Consider the following 19,338-nt stretch of genomic DNA (forward strand, 5'->3'; position numbering starts at 1 on the left):
GCAGCAGGAGAAACGAAGTTAGTTACCTACAGGGGAGTTCCTAGAAGACTGTCAACTGATTTCTCAAAAGGAACTTTCCAGGCTAGAAGGGATTGGCAAGAAATATTCAAAGTCATGAGAGGGAGGGACCTACAGCCAAGACTGCTTTACCCAGCAAAGGTATCATTTAGAATCAAAAGGCAGATAAAAAGCTTCCCAGGCAAGAAAAAAACTAAAAGAGTTCATCATCACCAAATCATTATTATATGAAATGTTAAAGGGACTTATTTAGGAAAAAGGAGATCTAAACTCTGAACAGTAAAATGGTAGTAAATGCATATCTGTCAACAATTGAATCTAAAACACAAACTAAGCAAACAAGAACAGAGGCAGAATCATGAACATGGAGAATGTTTTGATGGTTACCAGGTGAGAGGGTGATGTCGGGGAGGGTGAAGAGGTGAGGAGATTAGAAAATACAAATAGGTAGTTACAGAATAGCCATGGGGATGTAAAGTACAGTGTAGGAAATGGAGTAGCCAGAGAACTTACAGGCATGACCCATGGACATGAACAATGGTGGGGGAATTGCCTGAGGGAGTGGAAGGTGCTGGGTTGCAGGACAAAAGGGGAAAAGTTGGGACAACTGTAAGCATAATCAATAAAATATAATTAAAAATAAAAACAAAATAAGATAATGAAGAGAGAGAGAGAAGGAAGTGGGTATGTGAGGAGGGTAACATGAATGTGAGAGCTCCCAAGAACAAGGAGTAGGTTGTGTGTGGTCTATGGATGAATAATGCTCCTGAAAAATTCCTTATAGTCAAGACTGGCCAGTACATGGCTACCTTTGCCTGATATTGACAATTGTTTCCTAGCCTCTATTACTTTTAAGCTATCAGTAAAATTCTACTAGTCACACGATTTGTGTTAGAGGTGCTTTAGGAAATGCAGAAAAAACCACAGTGTCCAGTGTGGATGTGGGGGAAGTTGTTGGCAAGAAGACCTTCATCACAGAAACTGGGGATGGAGGAATAGGGAGGGCAGACTGGGGACTGGACTGATTCAGGGGAGGCAGAGGCAGATCCCGAGAGAGACTCTAGACTTCTTGCCATGGGTGTCCTGGGTGCTTTGTCCAGCTGTTGAGGGTTTACCCTAGAAGAATGGAGGGTTATTCAGACTGGAGGTATCTGGGCACTTGAGTAAAATCAGATACATTTAGGATGGAGGTGAGTGTTAGGGATTGGGCATGCTTGACTGAGGGGACTGTTCAGCTTATTATTAACAAATCACCAAATTAATTGTTTTATGTTGTGAAATTCAGTATAACCCTTTGGCAAAGCACCTACCCTATATTCAGAATGTTCCTAAGAGGCTGTGTATGTATACGTGTATGTTTTGGGGGAGAGGGTGGATATTAAGGATGGGGGAAAGTGGAGGGGAACCATGCCAATTAGAAAATGCCATAAAACTGTTGGTTGGTGATGCATAGATGTGATTCTCACTGAACAAGGAGCAGAGAGAAATGGGACCAGCAGAGTGGGCAATGGTATCAGTGGGACCCATTGTGGATGACTGTGGAAGGAAGAGAAAGTTATGATTTAGAAATAGTGTACTCAGCATTGAAACGTAAAGTTTTTTTGAGAATGTAGAAGTGGTTGGTTTGAATCTACTTGGTAAAAACAATGAAAGTAGAAATTGATGCTAAATGTGTTGACAGATGATCATGCTATTCTTGTTAAAGATAAAAAGGTTTAAATATTTAAGTGATTCAGGTGAAATATCTCTCAAGACTGAGATTTCCTTTCACCCAAGGCCGTTGTATTTGTGTGAGTGCAAGTTACCAGGGCTTCAAATATTATTTATTTCTTTTTTTTTAATTGTTGTCCAATTACAGTTGTCCTCATTATCCCCCCAATACCCTCCTCCACCCTACCCACCCCACCTCCCACATTCAATCCTACATGCCCCCTCCCCTGTTGCCTTTGTCCGTGGGTCCTTTACACACATTCCTTGATGATCCTTCCCCTTCCTTCTTCTGTTATACCCTTCCCCTCTTCTCTCTGGTTACTGTCAGTTTGTTCTTTATTTCCATGTCTCTGGTTCTATTTTGCTTGCCTGTTTGTTATTATTTCTTTAGAGATTATAATCACCTGCTGAACAAAGGCTATTTTTGGGAAAAAATTTCATTTATGTATTGGAAACCCTTTACTTTCCTATGATGTCTTCCCATGTGATTAGATGAATGTCTGGTTTCTGACTCCTTCTGAGGCTTGAGAAAAGATTAGATCATTCATTCCCAACTGGTCATTTCTCTCTTTAGATGGGAGAATCAGTGCTAATTGATACTTTTTATATTTAATTACACTTAATTTCTTCTGTCTGCCTGCCCCGAAACCAAGAAGAGGAAAACAGTGTTCTACATGCAAATCTTCTGACATAAACATTTCTTAACCTCATTTGCTTAAGCATTGGGCCAAATATAAAATCCTTAAGATAAAAGCTATTTAAAGTAGTTTCTTATCTGTGTTTTGATCCTGTCTCTTGAGTTCCTCTTTCTGAAAACCATTTTGGTGATTTCTGGAATGGCAATTTTCTTGTTCTCTGCTTCCTTAACACACAACTCTTCTGTGTTTATTATTATTGTAATCATTTCCCAGTCCTTCTGTAAACTAATTTCATTATCCTTAAGTCCATCACCCTGCCTTTGAAACACGAGGCACAGGGCTCTGGTCACAGTGCTCTTCCCAATGGCTTTGATTGCATCAGCCTCCTTTAAACCCTGATACTTTCTATTCATTCATTCATTCATTCATTCATTCACTCACTCATTCATTCATTTCCTTACCTGAGGACATGCTTACTGATTTTAGAGAGAAGGGTGGGGAGGGAAAGAGAAAGGGAGAGAAACATCCATGTGAGAGAAACATTAATTGGTTGCCTCTCATATGTGCCCCAAATGGGGACTGAACCTGCAATCTAGGCATGGGCCCTGACTGGAAATTGAACCGGCAAATTTTTGGTTTACCAGACAATGCTCTAACCAACTGAGCCACACCAGTCAAAGCAAAACCCTGATACTTTCCACTTCCTTTTGGATAAATTTCTTCACCCAGTCCCAACTCATCATTCCTGATTTTCTGCTGTTCTTCTGTACATGCCAAGCTGTTTTATTTGCTCTCCTACAATATCCTGCATTCTGCAGCTGGAACATCATGCCATTCCTCTCGATCTCTCTGAATGCCACCAATTTTTCAAGAAGCAGAGCCCATCTCTCTTACTCTGGAATGTCTTCCTCGACTACTGCAGTCAAATGAGATTGTTCCCTCCTTTCGCACCCTATGAATTTATTGTCAAGTGCATTAATCCGGCAATCTAGGGAGTCAATATAGGTAATTGAAAAGATAAAGAGGAGTGTTGGGGGGAAAAAAGAATTCCATTATGAACATTGCTATGCATAGGGATTGGAGTTCAGAAAAATTTGGTAAACTCCATTGGCTTCTGTTTCCTTATTCCTAAAATAGAGACAAATTATTCTATCTCCCCTTTCTGGTTGTCATTGTGATTAATAAATGAAATATATGTAGAAGTTCTTATAATCCATAAAGTTCTGTACAGGTATGTTATCATAACTGCTGTTAGATATCTCTGTTATTGATGGACTGCATAAAAACCCTCTGTTGCTATTTAACACTTTCTATATCCATATGTGGTCAGTACAACTAACTTCCCCAGCCAAGGTGTAAATATATTGACATCACATGTTATTTCTCTCATTGCTTTCTCTACTCCTTCCCGTTATTATTATTATTATTATTAATATTATTAATTATCTTTAGTTGTTTAAACAACAAATGTATTATCTTACCCCCATATTATTATAAGCAGGAAATCTATTATCTCTCCCTTGCATTTTCTAAATAGTCTTCTTCTCTATGTTTGAAAATCAAGGGGTTTATTATTAAATATATTTTCTATGATTATATATAAGGTATATAAAGTCACATCATTATATTGTACACCTGAAGCTAACACAATATTCTATCAATGATATTTTAATGAAACTAAATAAAAAAAAAAACCAGCGAAGAGTTTGTCCAGTCCAAAAAGGCAAGGCTTGTTTCTGAAAGAGAGGCAGACAGGGGGACTGAAAATTCCAGTTAGTCCACTATTGAACGTCAGTTTTGTCCATCCTGGTGGACACTTCTGCATTCAGGAATAATGCTTTTGCAGGCCCAGGTGCCTATTATATAGGTGGTGGAAGCTGTGGATCTGCAAGCGTGGTGGCATGGCGACATGGCATTCGGCCAGATTGTCCATGGCAGGCATAGAGGTGATCTGCTCAAATCTCCTTTCAGGATAACACTTTGTGGGGAGTACAGCTGATTGAGAGCTTCTGCTGTCCCACCTTTAGATTGATGGAGAGGGGCTGGGGAAGAGGATTAGATGCAGGATACCTCTGCCTAACACAGATGCTTCTAACAGGCAATTTTGGCTCATGTAGTCCCTCTAAGCCTTGCTGAGGCTTCTTCAAAACTGAATCTCACTTGCTTGCCTCTTTCCCTTCTTCACATGTGTCAGTTCTGTATCATGGTCTGAAGACTTTCCTACCTTCTCTCATTTTTCCCCCTTTATTCTTGAGGATTCCCCCCAATAAATCTCTTGCCTATTTAATCCTATTTCTGTATCTATTTTTAGGAAGATCCACAATGATATGGAGTGGATTCCAGCCTCACCCCATACTTACCAAGACTCTTAAACTTGTTTTGACTTGACATCCCTTCTCTCCTGTAAGCTCCTTGTTGGGACTTCTCTTTCTTGCTGGCAGACCTTGGGTAAGGGATATTTTGATTCTTCCTGACAAATGTCCTAATTCTGAATCTCAAGAAGTTTGGGTTGAGTTATTCCCTCCTCAGAGACTCATAGTTTCCTTCTGCAAATTGTCTCATTGTATGCGTGTGGCTCGGCAAACAAGGGAGAGACATGTCTCTGCTTGTGGTACATGTGTCCTGTTACATCCTTTCCTGAGAGCAAAAGGGGGGGGGTACCTATTACCCTTTTAGTTTGAAACCCAAGGCAGAAGTTTAAATTATTTTCTCCTTAAAAAAATCTTCAAGTGACTTGCTGCCTCTATCCCAGGGCTTAACAGAAGCTGACATGGTTTTAGCTAACTCTTCAGTGAGTGCTCTTTTTGTATATATTTAAAATTTATTTTTATTGTTCAAGTACAGTTTTCTGCCTTTCTCTCCACAGCTCTCCACCACTCTAGCCCTCCCTGCCTCCCTCCCCTGTTTCCACCCCCCTTGTTATTGTTCAGATGTTATTGTCCATATGTCCTTTATAATTGTTACTGTAAACCCTTCACCCTTTTCCCCCGTATCCCTTCCACTCTCCCCTCTGATAGCTTTTTGTATATTTTTGTCTTACTTCACTAGACTGTAAACTTCTTGATCATGGTATCTCCCTAACCAGGTAAGCATTAGAATGTAAACTTCTTAAAGGCTGTTTCTTGTGTTTCAGATTGCTCATCTGTAAAATGGGGGCTAGACAAAACTACTTTACAGATTCCTTTTAGTTGCATGATTTCCAAGGAAGATATGTATTAGAGATGGGCTGGTAAATAATTTTCTTTCTTTAAATATTGTGTCCATTCTCTTTCATCCATTCTCATTCTTCATCTACCTTACATTTATACATAGCATTTTCCAGTTTGCTCACATTAATTACATGATTAGATCCTCATAATCCACTTGGTGAAATGCCATTGTAAATGTAGCTGCCTTGTACACCTCAGGAATTTGAGACTTGTGGAAGTGAAATGACACGTCTCCAAGTGCCTGGAGGAATTGCTGGGTCTGATGCCCCTATGCTACTACTAATCAAGGAGCCACATGATTTTCTTTTCACTCTACGTCCAACAACTACTAACTCAGCATCCTTCATGAAGCACCTTTTTGTTTTTCTTATTCTCAACCATCTGTACTTAGGAGCAGAGGGTTAGATAAAGTGTTACAGATTCAAATGCCTAAAAGGACCAGGATGGGTAAATCAGTGAAGTAGGGCGAGAATCCTCCCTTCAGAAGGGAGGGGATTGGGGCAAACTGAAGAGCACATACGCTGTCTGAAAGTGCTGGTGTCTACTCAGCCCTAGCCCTTTGCTGCTACTCAGGAATGCTGGCCTAGGGTGGCTAACTTTTCAGTTTTTAATGGGAAGCTATAAATATATATTTAAATCTACAATTTAAGATGCTCAAAATAAATGAAAACAATTAAAAAGCCTGTGAGGCCAAAATGCTCACATCTCTAGTGGTGTTTGGTCTCATAAATCCTCAGGTTAGGGACCTCTGATTTGGAGGTATGAACTGTGTTTAACTAATTCTGTTAAGTTTCTCCCCCACATCCTATGGAAAATTTTGGTGTGTTTTGCCACTTCTGTTAAAAGTTTGGTATAAATCTCACAAAGAAAGATAGTAATCAATTATTGTTTGCCTGCTATGTTCTAGACAGGATACTGGGTGCTTGATACACATCATTATTAATTCTCTTAGAAAACTTACAATTATTATTTTTAGTCCATAGATGAAGGAGCTAAGGCCCAGAGCTGACCTAATTTGCTAAAGTTTTACATTCAGTTAGCAGCAGAACCAGAATCAAACTCAGGCTTCTGGCCTCACAGTGTGTTCTTATTCTTTATTACGCCATATTGACAACACCCTCGGAGAAGAGAGAGGAGGGATAAAATGAAAATTGTGGTACTTTTATTTTGAAACTAGTCTAAAATGGTCTCTCAATATGGGGAACAGAGAAGTTAAAAGGCAAGCATAATCCTCTTTTACTTTCTGAGTGGAAGGGGAGTGCTTTTCTTTGTGAGCATGGGGAGGAAGGGAAGAGAAAAGGAGATTGCTTACAGTAGGATGGGCTCCCCCTTTCTTTGAAACACTCTTGAAATAGGCTCCCAACCAGCTAGTGTTTGGCTTTTGTACTCAGACTGTCTGCCTGCTTTGACCATCGTGTCCTGTGAGATGGCTACTAGCTTACTACCGCTATCTTTTCTTCCCATTTCCAGAAAGCAAAGCTCAAGGGAAAAATAGATCTTTTGTTTCGGGTCTGAAGTCAAGTCCAAATATAACAAGAACCCAATAACTTCCTCCACCCCCTAGGGTTTAAAACCAAATTCCCTCTGCCCAGATGGCTGCTACAGAAAGACAGAGCATTCCCCCACTGCTTCCTCTTTTTGTTGGCTGCCCACTGATTACAGCTAATGACTCCCAGCTGTACTGCCTCTGAAGAGTAGGGGAAGATGAGTCTTTGAAAAATAATTTAATAACAAGACTCCTCCAGGGATGGGTGGGGCTGATGCCAATCCTGTTGGAGCCCTCTCTCATTCAGAATTTAGCTGGATGGTGTGCCTTAAAAAGAGAGGAGAGCTGTTATGTGCATTTTGAAGACTTCTTGGTGTTCCCTTAAATAATCTGATTGACTCTACTTCCTAATCTTGGTTGAAAAAAATTTATCTCTAAATATTAAAGAAAATTAAATTAGTGCAATATGTCTGTCTTTAGCTTGAGAATTTGAGGAAACACCTCTTAGGGCTATGACTCTATCCAAAACAGATATACTTGTACTTTAGGATTAATCTCTTTGGAGGGTTTTCCAGCATGTTTGTATCATACAAATAATTCAATGTCTACAAAGTTTTAAGTCTTGGCAACCTGAAGTTCTCATTTTTCCTTTGAAATATCAGATTCTTTTAAAGGTCAACTTCGAATACTGTGGCTCATCAGACAGAAAAATCAAAGCTGAAGGGATACCAGTGATGAAAACTATTCATGAAAGACTTGTAGAAGTTGATAGGTCTTTTTTCTCTCCCCTTTCCTCCTTCTTTTCCTTGTTATTTTTCTTCTTCGTCTTTAACTACAAAAATAACAATCTCAATTGCTAGGTGGCTAGATAGGAGAAGAGGGGACAAAAGAATTTTACCAACGTAAAATTTGATAGTTTTTTCTCAAATCCTTTTTCCAGAAGTATTCAATGGTATTTGGAATTTCTTCTCCTCCATGGAACCTTCCTGCCAAACTGCAGACGGTATAGATGGAATTGTTTATTCCATATGCTCACACTGAACATTGCCTACGCACAAAGCCAGGGGTTGAGGACAGATACATAAACAATTTATTAGTTTCTCTATGTACTTTCAGAACACTGACTGAAGAAATCACATTCCTGAGGAGCTGACTGCTGTGTTGTCTAGCTCTATAATGATTTCTTTATGGAACATTTTAGCTTCCTGGGAGGTAATGTGGCTTAGTGGAGAGAGTATGAGTTCTGGAGTGTGGGGGCGACTTCTTCGCAAGCCCCCAGGTGCCACCGATGAAAGTGAGTATGGCTGAAACAGGCTGTGATCTGCTTGGGGGAGGAGAAGCGGGCAGGGGCCAGTTTCTCGGGGAAAAAGGCCAGCTGCGGCCAGTTCCTCCGAGGAGAAAAAGGCCCCGAGCCCCCTGCTCCATAGTCTTTTATTGGGTTGTAATACACCGGAATACAGGGTGGCAAGGATCAAACAGTAGATAACATTTCAAAGATATCTGAGGGTTTGCTGTGACTCAGTGTTTGTCAGGAAGAGAGTTGCAGAAACTTTGGGAGACATACTAATTTCCTCTCAGACCCTTATCAGATGAATGAAAGCACTCTTAGCAGAGCAGATTTCACAGGTTTATCAGCAAGTCTTTGTGGTGCCAGATTTTTTCCCCAGGGCATGCTCTAGCAAGGCAAGGAGCTGCATCTCTCCCTAACAGGTATTCAGGCTTAAGGGGATTAGAGCCAGGAAGAGCTTCTCCCAGAGAACATGGGGACTTGGGCTTATCTCAAAGCCAGGCAGGTGGGGGTGGAGAGAATCCATTTGTCTTTGTTGAAGCCCCCCTGAGTCCTTCCATGAAGGCCTCCCAAGTGATGAAGTCTGGCTTAGGTTGCCCCGCACTGTGAGGGGTCTTACCCGTCATTGACTTCTGACCAACCTTTGGGGGCAGGGAGAGGAAACTGAGGCAGCATTTGCTACCAGAGATAAGCTTTGTCTCCTGCGGCTGGCACTCCAAAGGTCATCCCTTGCCCTTAGCCACAAGGGGTCGAGTACAATTCCTAAAACCAGGCAGAGCAGTCTACAACACTGGAGTCAGAGGTAAGTTTGAATTTTGACATGCTCCTTGCTTAAACTTTCTGAGATTTACTTTCTTCATCTTTGAAGTGGAACTTGAGGGATTTCTGGGAGGAATGACATTATGTTGGGACACTGGCAGGATGTTTGCAGGCCTCCTTTTAAATACATCAATTATACACTTCCTGCCAAGATGGACACACTGTGCCTCCTCACACAACCAACATTAAGGACAACAAAAATTTAGAAACAAAAAACTACCAACAGACAGGCAATTGAACTGTACAGAAGTCCAACAACCAGTCGTCTAGACTGGTAAGAGGGGTAGAGTTGGTGGCTGGTGGAGAGGTGTTGTGGCAGGAAAAAGCTGTGGTTGGCAGACTTGGGCTGTGCAGGCAGTGGCTAGCAGACCCCAGACATGGGGAGGCAATGAGCAGACCCAGTGAGGTGTGCAAGGTGGCTGGCTGACCACAGTCACATATTTGCATGCAGATAAACCAGGCGAAAATGGGCAGTGAGAAAGACCACACAACCCAAGGCCCCCGTGCGAGGAAATAAAGCCTAAAAGCACCAATTGAAAATACTTGTGGGGGTTGAGGTGCCAGGAGAGACTCCAGCCTCACAGGAGAGTTTGTTGGAGAGACCCACAGGGTCCTAGAATGTACACAAGCCCACCCACCTGGGAACTAGCACCAGAAGGGCCCAATTTGCTTGTGGGAAGCACCAGAAGGGACTGAAATCCAAGAGAGAGCAGAGCAGGCATCATTGTTCCCTCTCTGACCCCGCCCACACATACAGCATCATAACCCAGCTACTGGGTTGCCCCGCTCTGGTGAACACTTAAGGCTCCGCCCCTCACTACACAAAAGGAGCAACCAGATCCCCCTCCCCCCCATAAAAGGGCTCCAATGCAAGAACAAATCAAAGCCTCAGAGCCAATACTTTTAAATGACTAAGAGATAGCCAACCTATTATATGCACAATTCAAAACACTGATGATCAGGATGCTCACAGAATTGGTTGATTTTGGTTGCAAATTAGACGAAAAAATGAAGGCTACACTAAGTGAAATGAAGAAAAATACACAGGGAACCAGTAGTGATGGAAAGAAAATGGGGACTCAAATCAATGGAGTGGACCAGAAGGAAAAAAAAAAACAACCAAACATTAAAGAATGAAGAAATAAGAATTAAAAAAAAATATATGAGGAGAGGCTTAGAAACTTCCAGGACATCTTTAAACATTTCAATATTGGAGTCATAGGGGTGCCAGAAGGAGAAGAGGAAGACCAAGAAATTTAAAACTTATTTGAACTAATAATGAAGAAGAATTTCCCCAATCTGCCAAAGAAAATAGACTTCCAGGAAGTCCAGGGAGCTCAGAGAGTCCCAAAGAAGTTGGACCCAAGGAGGAACACACCAAGGCACATCATAATTACATTAACCAAGATTAAAATGAAGGGGAGAATTCTAGAAGCAGCAAGAGATAAGGGCACAGTCACCTACAAAGGAGTTCCCATCAGACTGTCAGCTGATTTCTCAGAAGAGATCTTACAGGGAAGAAGGGGCTGGAAAGAAGTATTCCAAGTAATGAAATGCAAGGACCTACAATCAAGACTGCTCTATCCAGCAAAGCTTTCGTTTAGAATGGAAGGGCAGATAAAGCACTTCTCAGATAAGGTCAAATTAAAAGAGTTCATCATCACCAAGCCCTTATTACATGAAATGTTAAAGGGACTTATCTAAGAAAAAGAAGATAAAAAATATGAACAATATGAACTGTAAAAAGACAGCAAACTCAGTTATTAATGACACCTAAAACAAAAGCAAACCAAGCAAACAACTAGAACAGGAACAGAACCACAGAAATGGATATCACATGGAGGGTGATTAACAGAGGAGTGGAAGGAGGAGAGAGGGGGAAAAGGTATAGAGAACAAGTAGCATAAATGGTAGAGAGAAAATCGACAGGGGGAAGGAAAGAATAGCACGGGAAATATAGAAGATAAAGAACTTATGACACATGGACATGAACTAAAGGGGGGAATGTGGGTGGGAGGGGGTGTGCAGGGTGGAGGGAAATGAAGGAGGGGAATGGGACAACTGTAATAGCATAATTAACTAAATATATTTTAAAAATAAATACATCAATTATGGTCTTCATTATTATACTCCCATTCATATGACAATTATATAAATTTATATATATTTGTACATATATACATACATATTTGGTATGCATATATGTATACAAAATCAGGCAAAGGACATTTTCTTAGTGCTTTTAATTTGTGCATAGGAAAAGTTAGGGGAATGTGGATTTCTATTATATAGTGCTTATATTTTAAAACTGGTTTTCATCTTATTCCAATGTTCAGAGTAATTATAAAAGGTAGATGCCATTAAACACATGTTATTTTTTAAATTATATGTATTGATTATGCTATTACAGTTGTCCCAATTTTTTCCCCAGACTTACTCTAGTTAGCAACCCCTCTCCCTGGAGCAATCCCCCATCATCGTTCATGTCCAAGGGTCATGCCTATAAGTTTTTTGGTTACTCCATTTCCTATGCTTTACTTTACATCCCCATGGCTATTCTGTAACTACCTACTTGTACTTCTTAATCCCCTCTCCTTTTCACCCATTTCTCAACACTTCCTCCTAACTGGCAACCATCAAAATGCTCTCTTGTATCCATGACTCTGTGTCTGTTTTTCTTGTTTGCTTAGTTTGTTTTTTAGGTTCAGTTATTCATAGATATATATTTATTGCCATTTTATTGTTCAGAATTTTGATCTTTATCTTAAATAAGTCCCTTTAACATTTCATATAATAATGGTTTGGTGATGATGAACTCTTTTAGTTTTTTCTTGTCTGGGAAGTTCTTTATCTGCTCTTCCATTCTAAATGATACCTTTGCTGGTTAGAGCAATCTTGACTGTAGGTCCCTCCTTTTCATGACTTTGGATATTTCTTGCCAATCCCTTCTAGCCTGCAAAGTTTCTTTTGAGAAATCAGCTGACAGTCTTCTTGGAACTCCCCTGTAGGTAACTAACTTCATTTCTCCTGCTGCTTTTCAGATTCTCTCTTTATCTTTAACCTTTGGCATTTTAATGATGATGTGTCTTGGAGTGGGCCTCTTCGTATCCATCTTGTTTGGGATTCTCTGTGCTTACTGGACTTGCATGTCTATTTCCTTCACCAAATTAGGGAAGGTTTCTATCATTATTTTTTCAAACAGATTTCCAATTTCTTGCTCTTTCTCTTCTCCTTCTGGAACCTCTATTATGTGAGTGCTAGACTGCTTGATGTTGTCCCAGAGCCTACTTATACTATCCTTATTTTTTTGAATTCTTTTCTCTTGTTGGTGTCCTGACTGGTTGTTTTTTACTTCCTTATGTTCCTAATCATCGAATTGATATTTGGTTTCATCCACTCTACTCTTGTTTCCCTGTAAATTGTTCTTTATTTTATTTAGTGTATCCTTCTTTTCTAACTGGATGTTTTTTTTCTTAATATATTTTATCGATTATGCTATTACAGTTATCCCATTTTTTCTTTTTTATTCCCCTCCACCCTGCACACCCACTCCCACCCACATTCCCCCCTGTGTCCATGGGTTGTACATGTAAGTTCTTTGGCTTCTACATTTCCCATACTATTCTTAACCTTCCCTTGTCTATTTTCTACCTACAATTTATGCTATTATTCTCTGCACCTTGCCCGACTCTCTCCCCATCCTACTTCCCCACTGATAACCCTCCATGTGATCTCCATTTCTGTGATTCTGTTCCTGTTCAAGTTGTTTGCTTAGGTTTTTTTTTGGTTCAGTTGTTATTAGCTGTGAGTTTGTTGTCATTTTGCTACTCATATTTTTTATTTTCTTTTTCTTAGATAAGTCCCTTTAACATTTCATATAATAAGGGCTTGGTGATGATGAACTCCTTTAACTTGACCTTATCTGAGAAGCTTTTTGTCTGCCTTTCCATTCTAAATGACAGCTTTACTGAATAGAGTAATCTTGGATGTAGGTCCTTGCCTTTTTGACTTGGAATACTTCTTTCCAGCCCCTTCTGGCCTGCAAGGTTTCTTTTGAGAAATCAGCTGACAGTCTGATGGGAACTCCTTTGTAGGTGACTGTCTCCTTTTTTCTCTTGCTGCTTTTAAGATCTCTCCTTATCTTTCATTTTGGGTAATGTAATTATGATGTGCCTTGGTGTGTTCCTCCTTGGGTCCAACTTCTTTGGGACTCTCTGAGCTCCCTGGACTTCCTGGAAGTCTATTTTCTTTGGCAGATTGGGGAAATTCTTCTTCATTATTAGTTCAAATAAGTTTTAAATTTCTTGGTCTTCCTCTTCTCCTTCTGGCACCCCTATGACTACAATATTGAAATGTTTAAAGATGTCCTGGAGGTTACTAAGCCTCTCCTCATTTACTTGAATTCTTGTTTCTTTATTCTGTTCCGGTTGAATGTTTCTTTCTTCCTTTTGGTCCACATTGTTGATCTGAGTCCTGGTTTCCTTCCTCTCACTCTTGGTTCCCTGTAGTTTTTTCTCTATTTCATGTAATGTGACCTTCATTGCTCCCTGGGTCATTTTTATGCCCTTGAAGTACCCAGTGAGTTTCTGGAGCATCCTGAAAACCAGTGTTTTGAACTGTGTATGTGATAGGTTGGCTATCTCTTTGTCGCTTAGTTGTATTTTTTCTGGAGCTTTGAACTGTTCTTTCATTTGGGCCATTTTTTTTCATCTTGGTGCATCTGTTATGTATAAGGGGCAGAGCCTTAGGTGGTCACCAGGTGGGGCAACCCATGTTGTTGCATTGTGACACTGTAAGTGGGGGAGGGGTCTGAAAGGGAACAGTGACACTTGCTCTGCTCTCTGCTGGTTTTCAGTCACTTTCCTGGCTATGCAGAAGCAAATTGGGCCTTTCTGGTGATGATTTCAGGATGGGTGGATTTATGTATATTCTAGGATGCTGTGAGTCTGTAATGAACTTTTTTTTGAGGCTGAGAGTTTCTCCTGCTGCCACTTCAACTCCCACAGATGTTTTCAGTTAGAAGCTTTGAGTCTTTATTTCCCTGTATTGGAACCCTGTCCTGTGCAGTCTATCTCGATCTCTAGTCGTTCCTCCCATTTTATCTGCATGTGAATGTGGGGCTGCCCAGTCTGCAAGCCACCATCTTTCCATGAGTCCTCTCTGCCCAGTTGTCCATCTCCACCCATTTTACTGGTCTGGATGAATGTTTCTTCTTTAACTCCCTGGTTGTTGGACTTCCATACAATTTGATTTTCTGTCAGTTCTGGTTGTTTTTTGTTTTTAAATTTGTTTGTCCTTCTTTTGGTTTTGCAAGGAGGCACAATGTGTCTACCTATGCCTCCATCTTGGCCGGAAGTCCCCTGGATCTATTTTATGCTGTTGAGGTCCTCACAAAGTTTCTTGAGCATTGTGTTAGAGTCATTATTTTGAACTGTGTATCTAATAGATTGCTTATCTCCACTTTGCTTAGTTCTTTTTCTGGAGCTTTGATCTGTTCTTTCATTTGGGCCTTTTTTTTTTTTGTCTCCATGCACCTGTTATGCAGTAAGGGTTGGAGTCTTAGGTGTTCATCAGCAGGGGGCAACCCTTGTTGCTGCCTTGTGACACTGTGAGTGGGGGAGGGGTTAGAAAGGGAACAGTGCTGCTTGTTCTGCTCTCAGCTGGCTTTCACTCACTTCCCCTGCTACCCACAATCAAATTGTGCCCTTCTGGTGCTGATTCCTGGCTGGGTGGGTTTGTGTACATTCTAGGACCCCGTGGGTCTCTCCAATGAACTCTGTGAGGCTGGGAGTTTGTCCCCACAACAAAACCCTCACAGGTTTTCTTTAGTCAGAGGTTTTGAGGCTTTATTTCACCATGCTGGGAACCTGTGTTGTGCATTCTGTCTCACTCCCTAGTTATTCTGGTTTATCTGCACATGAATGTGGAGTCACTGGGTCACCCACTCCGCCAGCTGTTGCCTTGCTGTGAGTCATCTCTGCCCTGGCTGCATGTCTCCATCCCTCCTACCAGCCTGGATGAATGTTTCTTCTTTAAGTCCTTGGTTGTTGGACTTTCATACAGTTTGATTTTCTGGCAGCTCTGGTGTTTTTGTTTTTAAATTTGTTATTGTCTTTCTTCAGTTGTGTGAGGAGGCACAGTGTGTCTACATATGCCTCCATCTTGGCTGAAGCCCTTATTTAACACTTCTATATCCATGTCTAGTCAATACAACTCATTTTCATAGCCAAGGTGTAAATATTTTAACATCACATGTTATTTCTCTCATTGCTTGCTCTACTCCTTCCCCATTATTATTATTATTATTATTATTATTATTATTATCATCATCATCATCATCATCATTATTTTTTGTGGTTTAAACAACAAATCTATTATCTGATTACCATATTATTGTTAGCAGGACATCTGTTATCTCTCCCTTGGATTTTCCAAATAGTCTTCTCAGTGTTTGAAAATCATGGGGTTTATTATTGAATATATATTCCATGATTATATTATAAGGCATATAAAGTCAAATCATTATGTTGTACACCTGAAACTAACACAATATTCTATGTCAACTATATTTTAATAAAACCAAATTTAAAAAAAAGTTTATTCAGTCCAAAAAGGGCAAAGCTTGTTTTTAAAAGACAGAGAGAGGGGACTGAAAATTCCAGTTAGTCCACTATTGAACATCAGTTTTGTCCAGGCTGGTGGACACTTCTGCATTCAGGAATAATGCTTGTGCAGGCCCAGGTGCCTTATTATACAGGTGGTGGGAGCTGTGGGTCTGCAAGCGTGGCGGCCTGGTATTTGGCCAGATTGTCCATGGCAGGAATTTATTTAGATGACCTTGTGGCCTTTTTTCTTTATTTTACTAATATGGTGTTCTGCATTGATTGATTTTTTTTCTATGTTGTACCAACCTTGAACTTTTACAATAAATCCCACTTGGTTGCTTGGTTATATAATCCTATGCTACTGGATTTTCTTGCTAGTATTTTGTTGATGATTTTTGCATCACTCTTCATAAAGAATATTGGTCTGTAGTTTTTTTTCTCATTGTGTTTGGTTTGGTTTCAAGACACTATTGGAGTCAAGAATGAGGGGAAGAATAGTCTGTTTCTGTTTTTTGAAAGAGTATGTCAAGTTTTCACATAAATTATTCTTTGAATATTTGGTAGAGCTGAGTGGTAAAGCCATGAAGTGTTTTTTCTTCATGGTACATTTTGTTTAAAGATTTTATTTATTTATTTTTAGGGAGGTAAAAGGGGGGAGAAAAAGAAGGAGAGAAACATCAGTGTGTGGTTGCTTCTTACATTCCCCCTACTGGGGACCTGTCTCACAAGCAAGGCATGTGTCCTGACTGGGAATTGAACAGGTGACCCTTTGGTTCACAGGCTGGCACTGAATCCACTGAGCCACACCAGCCAGATCTTCATGGTACATTTTTGATTACTAATGCTATTGTGGTATTTGTTATAGGTCTTTTCATATTTTCTACTTTCCTTGAGTCAATTTTAATAGTATCTTATATTCTAGAAATTTGTCTATCTTATTTAAATTTAAAGCTAATTTGTTGGCATATACTTGCTTACAGTATTCTCTTATAATCTTTTCCCATCTGTAAGGTTGGTAGTAATGTCCCCTCTTTTATTCTTGAATTTGGTCAATTGAATTGTGTCTCTTTATTCCTTGTTATTCTAAGCTAACAGTTATATAATTTTGTTGATCTTTTCAGAAAGAACCAACTTTTGATTTTGTTGTTTTTCAGTTCATCTTTTTTTAGTTTTGTTCTAATGTTTATTATTATTTTTCATTCTGCTTGGTTTAGGTTTGGTTTGCTCTTCTTTTTCTTAAGGTGGAATATTAGGTTGTAGATTTGAAATCTTTATTCTTTTCTTATGTAGTTGTAATGGTTTTAAATTTCTCTCTCAGCACTACTTTAACTGCATCATGTATATTTTAAAATCTTACATTTTTTTGTTTTCATTCATCTCAAAATCTTTTTCAACTTCACTTGTGGTTTTTTTCTTTGAACTATTGGTTGTTGAAGAGTGTTTTATTTAATTTCCATGTATTTGTGAAATTTCCAAATTTCTTTCTGTTATTGATTTCTAATTTCATTCCATGTGATCTGAGTACATAATTTATGTTGCCACAGACCAGCCACAGCAGGGTCCAGGGATTCCCAAAGGTGGGGAAGGAGTTGGCGATGGGTAACAGATGACAACATGCCTCAAAGGACAGTGAAGCTCTGTTCCATTTATTGCAAGTACAAGCAGGTTTTTGTATTTTCATTTTAGATAGTGATTAACATTTGCAGTATAGCATGATCAGTTAAGGAGAAAAAATCAATACAAAGGTAACCAGGAAAAATACTAGAATTTCCATAGTTTCAGTTATGTTAAACAAAAGTGGTTTTGACCAGGAGAGCCATTAATCAGACAATTTGAAATAGCTCTATGTACAGAGTTTAAATGACTTATTGTTTATTAAAGGTCTTAGAATTTGGCATGGGGCAAAAGGTACACTAGACCGAGCAGAGGTTAGAAAATTCATTATAAGGCCTTTGTGATGTCTAACTTAGCTATCTATCTTTCTGTCCAAAATGTTTCTCTGTGTACTATGAACTCTAACTCCTTGGTCATTGTTTCTACGTGTTTAGTTTGTAGTATCTAACAAGCTTTTCCTGTTTCTTTGCCTGCTTAATTCTAATTAATATATATTCTTGTTCAAGGTAAAGGAGGGGCTGTTACTCCAACAACTTTTCCACATTCAGGGGCTATTTCATTAGAGGGAACTTTGTTCTCTGGTCAAGAAATTATTTTGTACAACTTCATTGGAATTATGCAAATCAATGAACCTGAAATACAGGTGTCTAACAATCCCACCATCTTTTGATCACCAAAACAAACTTGTAAGGAGAGAGAGACAGGAAATCCAGCCACAGTTGCCTCTGCCTTGCAGATGCATCTCAACCATCCCAACTGTATCCCTGGGCTGTGGGTATGGGTCTGTATAGTTTTTACTTGTTTTCTTGGAAGACCCTTTGTATCTGTGAATAAGGAACAGTTGTGGGAAAGTCTTTCTAATCTGTTCTTCCATTCCTTCAACTGTTGGCAGCACAACCTGTGCTTACAACAATAACCCATTTCTTTATTAACTGGCCTTAACTGTTAATTTAAGATATCTAACTTATTTTTCTTATTTCTGGTACACCATGGCAGTCTTGATTGCTTTAAGTTGTTCAAACCAGGGTAATTTATACAACTTGGCATGTTTTCCCTTATGGTTAACAATTATATTACCCTGGCTGTTGTACACCCCTGTATAAGGGAGAGGGGAATCTGTGGGGATTTGTCCATCCTTTCAGGCAGTTTCGTGGGGAATACTAATGTTTTCCCCTGAACTGTTCCCTCCTCTTGGGTGACTTTCACAGGAATCAGTAAGTACAGTACAATGTCCATACTCAGTAGCAAGAGTAAAATAATTAAAATAAAACAGTCGATTGTTAACCCATTTTGGATGCCACGTTCTCTTCCGGGGAGACGAATTTCTTGAACTCGACTCCTCCATGCCCGGACCTTGTCAGACAACATGGTTGGAAGAGAACGTGGCATTATATGAGTTCAATTCTTTTAAATTTTTGAGACTTGTTTTGTGGGTTAACGCATAGTCTAATGGAGTGTTCCACATATGCCTGAGAAATATGTGTATGCTTCTCCTGTTGCATGGAGTGTTCTATAGGTCGAGCTGATTTTTTAAAATTATTATCCAAGGATATGTTTATTGATTTAGAGAGAGAGGAATGGAGAAAGAGAGAGAGAGAGAGAGATGGAGAAATATCAATGTGAGAGAGAAACTTCATTCGGTCACCTCTGCCTGCACCCCAACTGGGATGGAACCTGCAACCTTCTAGTGCCCAGGACAATGCTCAACCACCTGGGCCACCTGGACTGGAACAATTCTGTAAGTTTTTACTTCAAGAATTTTTGGGTTCTGCTATAATTGTCATATCTTCTTGTTTTTATTTTTAGAGAGAGGGGAAGGGAAGGAGAAAGAGTGGGAAAGAAATATCAATGTGTGTTTGCCTCCCATGTATCCCCTGCTGGGGACCTGGCCTGCAACCCAGGTATGTGCCCTGACTGGGAATTGAACCCACAACTCTTTGCATCACAGGCC

At 39.8% G+C, this 19,338-nt stretch overlaps 1 long non-coding RNA gene across 1 annotated transcript in view; it reads left to right on the forward strand.

Annotated features, from left to right (window-relative positions):
• Positions 1 to 19,011, forward strand: part of LOC128627881 (uncharacterized) — a 64,728-nt gene extending 45,717 nt beyond the window's left edge. The window contains exon 3 of the long non-coding RNA XR_008392176.1: positions 18,955 to 19,011. This is a non-coding gene — a long non-coding RNA (uncharacterized LOC128627881). The remainder of the gene's footprint in view (positions 1 to 18,954) is intronic.
• The last annotated feature ends 327 nt before the right edge of the window (positions 19,012 to 19,338 follow it).

The sequence above is a fragment of the Artibeus jamaicensis genome, unplaced genomic scaffold, assembly GCF_021234435.1.
Source record: "Artibeus jamaicensis isolate MK-2021 breed Jamaican fruit bat unplaced genomic scaffold, CSHL_Jam_final contig_482, whole genome shotgun sequence".
Lineage (NCBI taxonomy): Eukaryota > Metazoa > Chordata > Mammalia > Chiroptera > Phyllostomidae > Artibeus > Artibeus jamaicensis.